We start from the raw sequence: 16,114 nt of genomic DNA on the forward strand, positions 1-16,114 counted from the left end.
GCGGACAGTACAAGGACCCCAAGCTGTAGACTAACAACCAGTCCCTGAAATGAACATATTTTACAGAAAAAAGCTCATAGTAAAAAGGATAAAATTATTGAAAAGGAGCCCTGAGACTTTCTTCCTTTTCAATCTAGACTTGCCACATTTTCTAGACTTGCGTGGGCTTTCTTGGATATATTTGCTTCAGGGTCTGTATGACAGACTACCCAGTCTGTTATTTATTATTTTTAAGAAATTATCATTTAAACCATTATTTTTTACCTTAGATATTTGTGCAAGTCTACACTAACCCTACACCATAGGCGGGCGTCGAGGTAAACAAACTATCAGACTATAACACGAGAATGTGCACACAGCTTGACGCCATAACATTCATAGCATACGTTTCAGCAGAGGCAACGTACACAACTACATGTAGTAATCTATTCTTAAATATAGCACTCATTATTGTGTATTGGGTGTTAAAGGGGAGATAACCGAAGGGAGATGAGTTGACTGTGGCAATGGGTGCACCATTGCTCGGATTCGGGACACATCATACAGTGCTTCTGGAATTCTTCCGAGCTCTCATTCTTTCAACGATGCGCGTCAAAACGTCATAGTCTCCCCTTCTAGATGAACAAGAACAGATTACATGTGACCTTGACGGTACATGCGCGCTAGGGCTGGGAAATATAAGACGCACTAACTATATAGCGTGGAGCCTCTCCTCCCATATCGCCTAAAATGGATTATTTTAGCCGCTGTTTGGCTGGGGTCTTTTTTATAAAAAAAACAATAATCTGATTCTATTAATACTGATGGGCACACATTCCCCGCTTATAAGTAATTTCCATCTGCATGTATTTTATATCTATACATATTCTCCTTCAACTGACTGACTGACTGAGTTTAGTTTTACGCCACTTTTAGCAATATTCCAGCAATATCACGGCGGGGGACACCAGAAATGTATGGTGGCTGATTAGGGCCATCGCTTTCTCGCCTTAAAATTCGGAGGCGAGAAAGCGAGAAAGCGATATCACGAGACGAGAAAGCGATAACACGAGACGAGAAAGCGATAGCACGAGACGAGAAAGCGATAGCACGAGACGAGAAAGCGATAGCGCGAGACGAGAAAGCGATAACACGAGACGAGAAAGCGATAACACGAGACGAGAAAGCGATAGCACGAGACGAGAAAGCGATACCATTACGCGAGAAAGCGATAAAGCGAGAAAGCGATAGAGCGAGAAAGCGATAGAGCGAGAAAGCGATAGAGCGAGAAAGCGATAGAGCGAGAAAGCGATATTACCCACAATTCAGTGCTGTCTGCGCATGATCGACTGCAAACGGGAGCTCAGTCGCCATCGTAATTTCTGGATAGTATTTAATGGCTTTCAGTAATGTTCTTGCCCACGAATGGCGGTGTATGACTAGACTTTTAGAAAATATCTTATAGAGATGTAGACTTTCCTTTGACATGTAATTTGCACGTATGCAATAGTCATATCGTGAAATAACGGAAACGTTCATTTTGTGATGTGACTTAAGGAATTACATATTTTTTGACATAACTGGATTCGAATTGTCTTAACCAACTTAATCACACCAACCAATTGAATTGTTTCTTTGATGGGCATTTTAGATTTTGAGTTGATGAAGAATAATGACAATTATATTGATATACAACTTCTTTTATTCTGTGGAGGCGACGTTTCGACATAGATTCTAATGTCGTTGTCAAGCAAGTGATACATGAGTAACAAATTGAGAGAATATATACATGAGTTGTTATTACGGTAGATAGGGAATGAGTTGTTTATACATTAAATGAGGTTGATGTACAACGCTTGTAGAAGAGATTGAGTAAGTTGATTGGAAGCCAGAAGGGTGATATACAAGGACTGAATTAGAATTTATAGGAGGCCAGGTGGATGTATATACAAAAGATGGGTTTGATGTACATAGTTGAATTGAAACAGATAATGTACACAAGAAATATTATTGATTACTTTATCAAGTAATAATAGGCATTGGGAATGTACTATCCTTCATCTCTGTTGAGAGCGGATCATATCTTCTTGATGTGTACTGCTTCCAAAGTTTCCGAATTTTCTAGTCTGACTGGTTCTTTTTATGGTTTTCTTTGAATTATGATGTTGTGTGACAAATGTGTCGGAAGTGCCAGATGAACGGGAGGGACCTATGACAAATAAGGCATTGTGACGAGTATATTTTCATGTCGATTTCCACCATGAGTGGCCAGCACTAAGACAATCAACCACATCCAAACCAGCATCCTAAAATAAAATCACGGAGTGAGTGTGTGAATTGAAATATATGTCGCCTAAGAGCAATATTCATGTTTTAGGTTCATTGTTGATGGTTTTGTGACGCCATATTCTACGCCATCAGTTCAATTCCAACTTAATGGAATGGTGAGTTACACTTACATTTCAAACAAATTGGAGCTTGCGTTTCTTTTGCAGCTCAGTTTATTACATATACATCACATTCAGAGAGTTTTGAAGTATGTGACACTATAAATGAGCTGTATGTAGACAATTCAAAATAATTATCAGTTCTCGCTGTTTGGTTATAGGTGGAGGAATTAGAAATGAGGCATGGGAACTTAACCGTTTATGTTTATGTCACTTTATTGTATTTCAGGGTGATCAAAATACAGCTGTAGTTTCTTTGAATTAATAAAGACGATGAAATTTATTAACTGAAGAACTTCACCTACATGAACCCAATTCGCTCCTACCCAAAGATAGAGGAGACGCACGTGATAGTAAAGCACCTTGGTACCTCAATGCAGTAACAGAACCATTCCACAGTCAATGGTGTAATCTAAGCAAATAAAAGGATGCAGTCAAACGTTCGTCTAATTTAAAGCTGAAAATAGTACGCAGTTAAACGCTGGTCTAGCCATATATAGTGAACTTCTTTGGATGGCATTTAGAAGTTGGTGTGCTTAACAACGGGGAAAGTTATATGGATATACAACGCCTTTATTATAATGTAAGAGACATTTTGGTCCGCCAATTTCAAACCTGTTCTGCCATCAAAATATCTATCAAAACCCATCTTTTCCGCCATGTTTTCTTCTGACAAAAGTTAGATAATAGACATGTTATACCAACAACTGGTTTTCTACAATATATTATTACCTTCCGCCGCTATTTTGACTGTATGTAATAATTGATGTGTGTGATATGTGATAAGCGAGAAAGCGATAGAGCGAGAAAGCGATAGAGCGAGAAAGCGAGAAAGCGAGAAAGCGAGAAAGCGAGAAAGCGAGAAAGCGATAGAGCGAGAAAGCGATAGAGCGAGAAAGCGATAGAGCGAGAAAGCGAGAAAGCGAGAAAGCGAGAAAGCGATAGAGCGAGAAAGCGATATTTGACATAATTCTGCCCTGTCTGCACATTACGTCTAACCTGTGTATGATTTAATCCAACAGGAGGCTTTATTGTCATTTGGTTTAATCGTATAGAAACAAAATGAACATGCTTTCGAATTCTGTGGCATTTTTGTAATTAATCCTTTGACTTGTCCAAACAATAATCCAACAATAACACCAGAAACCGAGTGTGTTTTCTTTGAAATGAGGTCTGGATTAATTCCTGGCTTGCATTTCTTTATTGTCATTTCCCTTGTTAAATGCCACCATTGTTATCTCATTATTCATGCCGGGATTAACAATCCCTGGCTTCCATTTGTCCATCCACCCTACCAATTTAGCACTAATTAAGTACTGGCTTCCCTTGTTATCTTATCACTGTTTGTTTATCACTGTACGTCTTCAGCTTTCATTCACTCGATGGAGAATAAGAATGTACTCCGTTGCATCGTGTTATACAAATACAGAAGTTTACGCCCATAACTGCTCTTAATACCTTTAGGTATTTTATGAGTCCTGTTTTATGAGCTCTGTTTTTCACTGGGCTAAGCTACACATTTGCCTACTCCCCATGTTACCCGTGAAGATCCGGGTTAGATTGGTCTTCAGCAACACATGCTTGTCCTAAAAGGTGACTAACGGAATCGGGTGGTCAGGCTCGCTGACTTGGTTGGTTGACAGTGTCATCGTAACCCAACTCCGTGGCGTTTTTTTTGCTCATAATGTTGATCACTGTATTGTCTGGTCCATACTCGAATATTTACAGATCGCCGCCATATAGCCTAGTGCGGTGTTAAACAACAGACCAACCAAACCAACTCCCCGTCGGGCTGTATTGTATCAGTGATGGAATTTTATGCACCATGTGCCTTTCATCTGGTCGTTTAATGTGTGCATATTTCACACATATATATATCTACTATTATGTGAAAAAAGGTATTGTTCTAAATGTATGTGCCATAACCTCTCATACTTCTACAAGAATGGCTTGTGTACATACGTATATGTCTGTCCCCGAACTCCCAACTATCCACTTGAGACAGTGCCACAATTCATCGACCGACGTGGTAGGTGTGTTTAACCAAAACGTAATAAAATTATAGCTTGGGGAATAAAGCAATATATGATAAACACCTGTATATTGAAAATAAGTTAGTTTAGATGGGGAGCTGAGAAGTTGGACGGAAGAAGGTGGGAAGTTGATTGCGTATAAGTTCAACTAAGTAAGTGGTGTAAAGTATATTGTGACTTATTGTGCAGAACAGTTAAACTGTTGCTGATAAGCTAATAAGGAGTCTATTAAATAGATGAATTGGGGTTAAATGTTAAAAAGTAGGGCTGGGAGCCAGGGTACGGTGTTTATGTTTTGGTTGTGAAACGTGTGGTGCGTGGCCTTGACATTGTGAGTTAGTCTGGATAATCGAGTTTACACTGTAATGTGTGGCTGGATAGGGATGTTTTAAAGGGTTTATTCTGTATATATTCTGATATATTATTTTCTGACCCAGTCTGGTAGTTATTGAGTCATTTGGTTTCTTCTAAGTAATAGGTAGTAGGTACTAGTCTTTGCACCTGTGGCTTTTTTTAATATATTGTAAGGAGTTTCGTTGGGGATAGAGAAGGACGGGAGCGACTCACTCCTGTGTGTACAAGATAAATGTTTTGTAGATGTGTAGGAGGGTTTATTTGTCTGCATCCCAGTGAATGCCACCTATTGCTCTCATTCGATTTGAATCGTTTTGACATGAGTTGACCAGGTTATAAACAAGATGATACAGGTAGATAGTTCCATATATTGAACGAGTTTCAAGTCCTCTGGAAACGAAAATGTTACGAAAGATTAACTGGATACACTAATCAGCTTTTCAAAACCTATGCGACTACGTCCAGCTGTAGCCTTTACTTTACTTTTATTCTCAATAGACCACCAATGGTGGTATAAGAGTACATATCACACACATCAATTATTACATACAGTCAAAATAGCGGCGGAAGGTAATAATATATTGTAGAAAACCAGTTGTTGGTATAACATGTCTATTATCTAACTTTTGTCAGAAGAAAACATGGCGGAAAAGATGGGTTTTGATAGATATTTTGATGGCAGAACAGGTTTGAAACTGGCGGACCAAAATGTCTCTTACATTATAATAAAGGCGTTGTATATCCATATAACTTTCCCCGTTGTTAAGCACACCAACTTCTAAATGCCATCCAAAGAAGTTCACTATATATGGCTAGACCAGCGTTTAACTGCGTACTATTTTCAGCTTTGATTAGACGAACGTTTGACTGCATCCTTTTATTTGCTTAGATTACACCATTGACTGTGGAATGGTTCTGTTACTACATTGAGGTACCAAGGTGCTTTACTATCACGTGCGTCTCCTCTATCTTTGGGTAGGAGCGAATTGGGTTCATGTAGGTGAAGTTCTTCAGTTAATAAATTTCATCGTCTTTATTAATTCAAAGAAACTACAGCTGTATTTTGATCACCCTGAAATACAATAAAGTGACATAAACATAAACGGTTAAGTTCCCATGCCTCATTTCTAATTCCTCCACCTATAACCAAACAGCGAGAACTGATAATTATTTTTGAATTGTCTACATACAGCTCATTTATAGTGTCACATACTTCAAAACTCTCTGAATGTGATGTATATGTAATAAACTGAGCTGCAAAAGAAACGCAAGCTCCAATTTGTTTGAAATGTAAGTGTAACTCACCATTCCATTAAGTTGGAATTGAACTGATGGCGTAGAATATGGCGTCACAAAACCATCAACAATGAACCTAAAACATGAATATTGCTCTTAGGCGACATATATTTCAATTCACACACTCACTCGGTGATTTTATTTTAGGATGCTGGTTTGGATGTGGTTGATTGTCTTAGTGCTGGCCACTCATGGTGGAAATCGACATGAAAATATACTCGTCACAATGCCTTATTTGTCATAGGTCCCTCCCGTTCATCTGGCACTTCCGACACATTTGTCACACAACATCATAATTCAAAGAAAACCATAAAAAAGAACCAGTCAGACTAGAAAATTCGGAAACTTTTGGAAGCAGTACACATCAAGAAGATATGATCCGCTCTCAACAGAGATGAAGGATAGTACATTCCCAATGCCTATTATTACTTGATAAAGTAATCAATAATATTTCTTGTGTACATTATCTGTTTCAATTCAACTATGTACATCAAACCCATCTTTTGTATATACATCCACCTGGCCTCCTATGAATTCTAATTCAGTCCTTGTATATCACCCTTCTGGCTTCCAATCAACTTACTCAATCTCTTCTACAAGCGTTGTACATCAACCTCATTTAATGTATAAACAACTCATTCCCTATCTACTGTAATAACAATTCATGTATATATTCTCTCAATTTGTTACTCATGTATCACTTGCTTGACAACGACATTAGAATCTATGTCGAAACGTCGCCTCCACAGAATAAAAGAAGTTGTATATCCAATATAATTGTCATTATTCTTCATCAACTCAAAATCTAAAATGCCCATCAAAGAAACAATTCAATTGGTTGGTGTGATTAAGTTGGTTAAGACAATTCGAATCCAGTTATGTCAAAAAATATGTAATTCCTTAAGTCACATCACAAAATGAACGTTTCCGTTATTTCACGATATGACTATTGCATACGTGCAAATTACATGTCAAAGGAAAGTCTACATCTCTATAAGATATTTTCTAAAAGTCTAGTCATACACCGCCATTCGTGGGCAAGAACATTACTGAAAGCCATTAAATACTATCCAGAAATTACGATGGCGACTGAGCTCCCGTTTGCAGTCGATCATGCGCAGACAGCACTGAATTGTGGGTAATATCGCTTTCTCGCTCTATCGCTTTCTCGCTCTATCGCTTTCTCGCTTTATCGCTTTCTCGCATTCTCGCTCTATCGCTTTCTCGCTTTATCGCTTTCTCGCGTAATGGTATCGCTTTCTCGTCTCGTGCTATCGCTTTCTCGTCTCGTGTTATCGCTTTCTCGTCTCGCGTTATCGCTTTCTCGTCTCGCGCTATCGCTTTCTCGTCTCGTGCTATCGCTTTCTCGTCTCGTGCTATCGCTTTCTCGTCTCGTGTTATCGCTTTCTCGTCTCGTGATATCGCTTTCTAGCTTTCTCGCTTTCTCGCCTCCGAATTTTAAGGCGAGAAAGCGATGGCCCTAATCAGCCACCATAGAAATGGGCTTCACACATTGTGCCCATGTGGGGAATCGAACCCGGGCCTTCGGCGTGACGAGCCAACGCTTTAACCACTAGGCTACCCCACCGCCCCTATTCTCCTTCAACATGAGTGAGAGAGTCTGGTTTTACTCCGCTTTTAGCAACATTCCAGCAAGATCACGGCGGGGGACACCAGAAATGGGCTTCACACCTTCAACACGGGTTCACTACATCAACACATCCTCCATCTACTCTCATATTCATACATTCTCCATCTCTACTACAGGCACATTATGTTCACACCTATACACCTTCTATGAATGCTGTACCCTCAACCTACACTTAAAATTGACCTCACACAACGCGAAAGTCAAATGGCATAATTATTCATATCATTAGTTAATACTTCAAAGGAAACCAGGAGTGTTTAGAGCGTATGACTTCCAGCGTTTTTGCAGATTAACATAGTTCCTCAAAAGGAGAGGTGAACGTATGCTCAAATTGATCTATAGTTACTTCATTTTAATTTGGTTACAATTTTACAGTTGTATTTAAAATATTCTCATGGATGAGAAAGGTCTGTTAAGAACCTCAGCAAGTCAGTCAACGTGACAGCTCGTATTGATACACTTCCATCGAGTGCAAGAATTAAAATGGTTGACACGATGAACGTAACGAGAGGCATTCGACGTTTTATAAAAACCCGACGGCGGTCACATATCTAATGGACATTCGGAAAGGTCAGATGTGAATTTCACTTCTCCAGGACATTGGTCGTAGATAGGCTATTCGTGAAAGTACACACTGTACTATTCCCAGGGTTGGAGGTCTGGACGTCCAGAAACAACGTCTCTCTATGCGTTCCTCCCTTGGTAACTGACCCATCAACATCCGGGTCAGAAGTGGCCTTCAGCAACCAATACATGTCATCGTGTCCCATCGTCTCGTGATGTCAATAACATGTGTGATCGAGACTTATTTACAAACGGCGGTCGTAAAGCAGAAATATTGCCGAGTACGGTGTAAATAGACTAACAACTAGTCTCTGAAATGAACATATTTTACAGAAAAAAAAAGTTCATAGTGAAAAAAAAACCATCATGAAAAGGGGCCCTGAGACTTTCTTCATTTTCAGAGCTGTGGAAATCTAGACTTGCCACATGTTCTTTCTTGGATATATTTGATTCAGGGTCTGAAGGTGGCAAACAACAAACGTACGAACGTACAAACGTACAAAAACTCCAACACGCGGGGTTCCCCATGAGTGTGGGGGTCTTAAGAAACACTCTGTAACGCTGTATAGTGTTTTCATGCAATGCTCGCACGTTCGATTGTTGTCGGAAATGCTACAATTATCAGTATTCAGTATTCAGTTCGGTCTGTGTCTGCTACACACCACCATTACGTCGTTAGTTGTTCACTTACATGTTTAACGAAACCCGAAATTCAGACAATACTTTCTTCATTTTGTTGCAACAATGATTGGGAGAACCTGTGTAGTCTATAGTACAGCTGTTGTTCCACAGGGTGGGGGTTGGATAGCCTAGTAGTTGAAGCGTACGTTCGTCACGCCGAAGGCTCAAGTTCGATTCGCCACATGGGTAGAATGTGTGAAGCCCATTTCTGCTGTCCCCCGCCGTGATATTGCTGGAATATTGCTAAAGGGGTGGTGTGGGGGGTGGGGGTGTAATTGCATGTGGTCTGAATACATATATCGCGTTTATGATGCAGAATGTAAACATGTAATCCCACGGTAGTCAAAACCACCTACCCGACACCTGGTGTCTTCACTGATGTTCACTGATTTTCAGTCATCCGTTCATAACATGTGCACCTTTACACCTAGACTTACACCTAATCTCTGAAATGAACAAATTTTACAGAAGAAGACTCTTCATAAAAAAATATCATAAAATATAGTGAAAATGAACCCAGGGACTTTCTTCATTTTCAGTAACTGTGGAAATCTAGACTTGCCACATATTCCAGACTGGCATATTCTAGACTGGCATATTCTAGACTGGATGTATTTGTTTTAGGATCTGTATGGCAGGCTACTTTACACCTGGTCTGTCTCACAGTCCCTAAGGGGCTGTGGGGTAGCCTAGTGGTTAAAGCGTCCGTTCGTCACGCCGAAGACCCGGGTTCAATTCCCCACTTGGGTACAATGCGTGAAGCCCATTTCTGGTGTCCCCCGCCGTGATATTGCTGGAATATTGCTAAAAGCGGCGTAAAACTGAATCCACTCACTCACTCACAGTCCCTAAACCGCATTATTTTCCCTACTGCTTAGCCCTCTAGTTATCCTCAGGTTCATGGGTACAATGTGTGGAGCCCATTTCTGGTGTCCCCAGCCGTGATATTGCTGGAATATTGTTAAAAGCGGCGTAAAACTGAATCCACTCACTCACTCACAGTCCCTAAACCGCATTATTTTCCCTACTGCTTAGCCCTCTAGTTATCCTCAGGTTCATGGGTACAATGTGTGGAGCCCATTTCTGGTGTCCCCAGCCGTGATATTGCGGAATATTACTAAAAGCGGCGTAAAACATACTCACTCACTCCTCAGGTTCAGGTTCTGAGGGGCGGTGGGGTAGCCTAGTGGTTAAAGCGTTCGCTCGTCACGCCGAAGACCCGGGTTCGATTCCCCACATGGGCACAATGTGTGAAGCCCATTTCTGGTGTCCCCCGCCGTGATATTGCTGGAATATCGCTAAAAGCGGCGTAAAACCAACTCAGTCAGTTAGTCTTGTTCTCTGAATGACAATACATGAATGGTCATACAGAGCCTGAAACAAATATACTCAATGCAGCCCATGCAAGTCTAGAATGTGTGGCAAGTTTAGATTACCACAGTCTGAAAGTGAAGTCTCGGGGCTCCTTTTTATTGTATTTTATTTTAATTTAAACACGTATTTTCTGTAAAATATGTTCATTTCAGAGACGAGCTGTTAGTCTATGTTTCACTGAATGCGTCTGGATATGCCAGAAGCCATCGTAAAATATACAGCCGAGGAGATACCTCATCCGTCAGGTCACAGGGTGCTTCACCTTCGCCAGTCAGGGTTCAAATTTGTTACTTTGTTTGCTTCATAGAGCTTATAGTGAGGATCTTCAGCTGCCTGCATGGACATCGACATGTGTTTCCTGAGGGCAGGGATTACTCAAGCAACAGAGGTTAAACTAGGTCATGTTCATCTTCCTGTAGTGAATCAGATAGTTCATCAAACAGAGGGTCTCTCTCATTGAGGTAGATCTGACATAAATACAAGCTAACGATATTAATGCCACAGTTACACCCTTTAAAGGATGCTTCGCTCAAATCTAGCAACGTCTGCTAAGTTAGTTCCCTGGAATTACGCACGTTTCCACAACCCCTGGGCTCTACCGGATGTGATCGAGATGTATCTACAACCCTTGGTTCTACCGGATGTGATCGAGATGTATCCACAACCCTTGGTTCTACCGGATGTGATCGAGATGTATCCACAACCCCTGGATTCTACCGGATGTGATCGAGATGTATCCACAACCCCATGGTTCTACCGGATGTGATCGAGATGTATCCACAACCCCTGGGCTCTACCGGATGTGATCGAGATGTATCCACAACCCCTGGTTCTACCGGATGTGATCGAGATGTATCCACAACCCATGGTTCTACCGGATGTGATCGAGATGTATCCACAACCCCTGGATTCTACCGGATGTGATGATCGAGATGTATCCACAACCCCTGGGCTCTACCGGATGTGATCGAGATGTATCCACAACCCATGGGTCTACCGGATGTGATCGAGATGTATCTACACCCCCTGGATTCTACCGGATGTGATCGAGATGTATCTACAACCCTTGGGGTCTACCGGATGTGATCGAGATGTATCCACAACCCTGGGGTCTACCGGATGTGATCGAGATGTATCCACAACCCCTGGGCCTACCGGATGTGATCGAGATGTATCCACAACCCCTGGATTCTACCGGATGTGATCGAGATGTATCCACAACCTCTGGATTCTACCGGATGTGATCGGGATGTATTCAAAACCCCTGGATTCTATCCGATGTGATCGAGATGTATCCACAACCCCTGGAATCTACCAGGTGTGATCGAGATGTATCCACAACCCATGGTTCTACCGGATGTGATCGAGATGTATCCACAACCCCTGGGCTCTACCGGATGTGATCGAGATGTATCCACAACCCCTGGGCCCTACCGGATGTGATCGAGATGTATCCACAACCCCTGGGTTCTACCGGATGTGATCGAGATGTATCCACAACCCATGGTTCTACCGGATGTGATCGAGATGTATCCACAACCCCTGGGCTCTACCGGATGTAATCGAGATGTATCCACAACCCCTGGGGTCTACCGGATGTGATCGAGATGTATCCACAACCCATGGTTCTACCGGATGTGATCGAGATGTATCCACAATCCCTGGGCTCTACCGGATGTGATCGAGATGTATCCACAACCCCTGGGGTCTACCGGATGTGATCGAGATGTATCCACAACCCCTGGGTTCTATCGGATGTGATTGAGATGTATCCACAACCCATGGTTCTACCGGATGTGATCGAGATGTATCCACAATCCCTGGGCTCTACCGGATGTGATCGAGATGTATCCACAACCCCTGGGCTCTACCGGATGTGATCGAGATGTATCTACAACCCTGGATTCTACCGGATGTGATCGAGATGTATCCACAACCCATGGTTCTACCGGATGTGATCGAGATGTATCCACAACCCCTGGTTCTACCGGATGTGATCGAGATGTATCCACAACCCCAGGATTCTACCGGATGTGATCGAGATGTATCCACAATCCCTTGGGTCTACCGGATGTGATCGAGATGTATCCACAACCCCTGATCTCTACCGGATGTGATCGAGATGTATCCACAACCCTGGATTCTACCGGATGTGATCGAGATGTATCCACAACCCTGATTCTACCGGATGTGATCGAGATGTATCCACAACCCCTGGGTTCTACCAGATGTGATCGAGATGTATCCACAATGGCCCTGGGGTCTACCGGATGTGATCGAGATGTATCCACAACCCTTGGGGTCTACCGGATGTGATCGAGATGTATCCACAACCCTGGATTCTACCGGATGTGATCGAGATGTATCCACAACCCCTGGGGTCTACCGGATGTGATCGAGATGTATCCACAACCCATGGTTCTACCGGATGTGATCGAGATGTATCCACAACCCCTGGGCTCTACAGGATGTGATCGAGATGTATCCACAACCCTTGGGGTCTACCGGATGTGATCGAGATGTATCCACAATCCCTGGGATTCTACCGGATGTGATCGAGATGTATCCACAACCCCTGGTACTACCGGATGTGATCGAGATGTATCCACAACCCTGGATAGTCTGAACCGGATGTGATCGAGATGTATCCACAACCCATGGCTTCTACCGGATGTGATCGAGATGTATCCACAAGGCCTGCAAAGTCTACCACCTGTAGGCCGAGTTGTATTCCAACACATGGGCCCAATGTGTGATGTCCATTCTGATGTATCCACGTAATATTGCTGGAAGGTCTTGCTAATGTGATCGCAAATGTACTCCTCAGCACCCTAGGGATGTACCGGATGTAGATCGAGCTGTATCCCACAACCCTGAGGCCCTGTCGGATGCTGATCGTCATGTATAGACGACCCATGGACATCTGTCCGGATGTGGAAGTGTCTTAGCTGTATCTCACATATTTTTGTCTGACGTTATCCAAGATACATCTGATGAAGTAGCAAGCATACACGAGCTCGTCGTGTTATTAACAATAAAGAAGTTGTAGCATCCATAAATCTTGCTTTTACTCATTGATTCTATAGCCATGGCTATAATGGACGGATTTTCCAATAATTACTGTAAGTCTGCTCTTGTTATAGTTCCATCAGATTAAACACCTCTTCTTCTGTAGTCGACATTTTCGTCTTGTTTCACATATTGTAATAAGTTACTAATTACGTCTCACATATCAATAAGCAAAATAAACAATCGAAGATGTCGGGGTCCATTGTTCATGCCACATTCTGCAAACCAAGTTGAGAAAGTTATTTAGAGTTATACCATGACTTGATTAAATGCATGATTATGATTGGTTAATGAAAGTATCAGGGGTATATAATCCCCTTATGCTGGTCTCTGAATTTCGTCCTCACAATTATACATACTTTACGGTAATGCACTATTTTTGTTTGCCCACCAAAATGGCTGATTAATGATGAGTTGATGATGAGCTCAACTCATTACTTGCGCAAATACCAGAAACATGTGGGCTTTACATACATGTTGTTTCACAAATATAGAAAAACATATTCAGTCGAACAAGGCCGAAAAGATAGTCTGCTTTCCTAAAAACAATTAGCAAGAAATATGTATGTTTCCATGCTGTGCCAAAATAGATTAAGCTATTGACTGTTACATAATTTCAAAATTGAATTGAATTTATTATCTGGTTAGGATCTGGTTAGGTATTGTGACCTGATAACGGAGGATACATCACCATCGAACGCTGAAGAGAAACCTTCACTCCACTTAAACAGAGACAAGTCGGGTAATAGACTTAATTCCACCGAAACCATACAGTCATGAGAAAAATGCACAGATTCATATTTAGCAGCAAAACATCATTATAGGAGCTGTAATGTTCACTTAAAACCTACTGATTTTTGTCCCCAAGTTATAATTTAAATTTTTTTGTCAAAAGTATTTATTAGTCTTCAGGCAATCTAAGCCAATATTTCACTCAACTTTGAACAAATTGCGACAGAAAATATTTCCCCACTATGCATTTCAAGGTTCCATGAACAACATACTGAAGGACTTAAATAATTCCAACATGCGTAATTTACATAATCCAATATGGCCACCAATCGTCAATATATCTTGTAATATTAAGATGGGGTTCAAAATATTGACGAACAAAGCTTGTGTCTTAGAACAAAATAACCATTCTGTTTCTGTATAGGAATATAGTCTCGACAGCCGGTACACCTTTTTGACGATTAAAACATCTAAACTGGAATTAAGATGGCCGCCAATTTCAAGATAACTGACAACAGATTAATGGATAGATATATAATAGAAGTCTATGACAATTTAGAATAATTTGAATTTGATCAAATGGGCTAAAGAGACACAAGGAAGCATGTAGAATGCGTTATCACTTGCATAAATCTAATAAGATTATATACATACAAATCACTTGGTTTGGTGAGTTTAAGTATCACGTTCGTCAACTTTTCAACAGGAGAAGAGGTTTTGTGTTCATTCATGTAGGAAAAAATAGGACTCATAATTAACACAAAATATGTTTCACAAGTGTGAGAGTGATCTCCCTTGCTTGACAACCAGTGACGCAGACGACACAGCTACAATCCAAACCAATCAATGGTTCTGCTTTTAATGTGAGTAATATGTGAAATAGAAACAGTAATTGTTCATTCTTTACATCGGCTCAGCCATTTTTCTTGAATGCATAAGTCATCCTATCTCAGCCGAAAGATAGTAATCTCAGAAGCATTGGCCTCGGACTGGAAGACTGTACATGGCAATGAGCTTAATGGGCAACATTAGAATCTGACGGCAGGTTCGGGACTGCAAGAGTTCCTTGAGGTTGTGTGTGTCAACAAAACCGTGTGCTATATGTTGACTGGCAAGGCTGTGTCCAGAGTAGAGCGAGGTCATAGACTAGTAGATGCTGCAACTAACATCACCCAAACTGACAAGACAGGACCAGAAGGGGAAATAGAAAGCGATGGCATCATTACCAATTCTCACACAACAGACTTTGAACCTGCAAAAGAACTGTATGGCAAAGCAGTCTCTTCTTATTTATCTGTAGAAGACATTTACGGAAGCGTCCTAGTGCCACAGTCTGAATATTTTTCATCTCCTAATTAGGACTTAGCTATCACCAAATTAGGACTTAAATATCTCCTAATTAGGACTTAGCTATCACCTAATTCAGACTGGCACTAGGACGCTTCCGTAGACATTTGCTTGGAAGATGTATTGACAGAAATCCAAAGTAAACTGAACTGGAAAAAGGATGGTATGATTACTCTGGTGGAATGTTAAACTCTGGATGCAATAAATGGACATGGTAGACATTCTGCGAAGAGATTTCAGAGCTGATTTTCAGTACCTTCAATCAATCAGTGAAAATGTTACCATACTTCGCAATATCTGTACACACACGATATATAGCTCTGCATATGTCTATAGCAGATGATGTTAAATGTGTCAGAAGCTCACCCACGTCAGTGACAGGTATTGTCAACAGAACTCATGGCAGGGCAGGCCAGGGTTTTACCTAGACTTACACAAGTGGGGTCCATGGACCTCCATCAATACATGTTACGGGTCCTGGCTGGTAAGATGAGGAAAGTATTGAAACGGTGCAGTGTACTGTATGTTCAGATAGTTACTTCAGAGCCTCGAATGAATCAGTGGTGATGTGGACAGTGGTGGTGATG

This window comes from Haliotis rubra, unplaced genomic scaffold, assembly GCF_003918875.1.
Source record: "Haliotis rubra isolate DU_JTF1 unplaced genomic scaffold, ASM391887v1 Scf131, whole genome shotgun sequence".
NCBI classification, from domain to species: Eukaryota; Metazoa; Mollusca; class Gastropoda; order Lepetellida; family Haliotidae; genus Haliotis; species Haliotis rubra.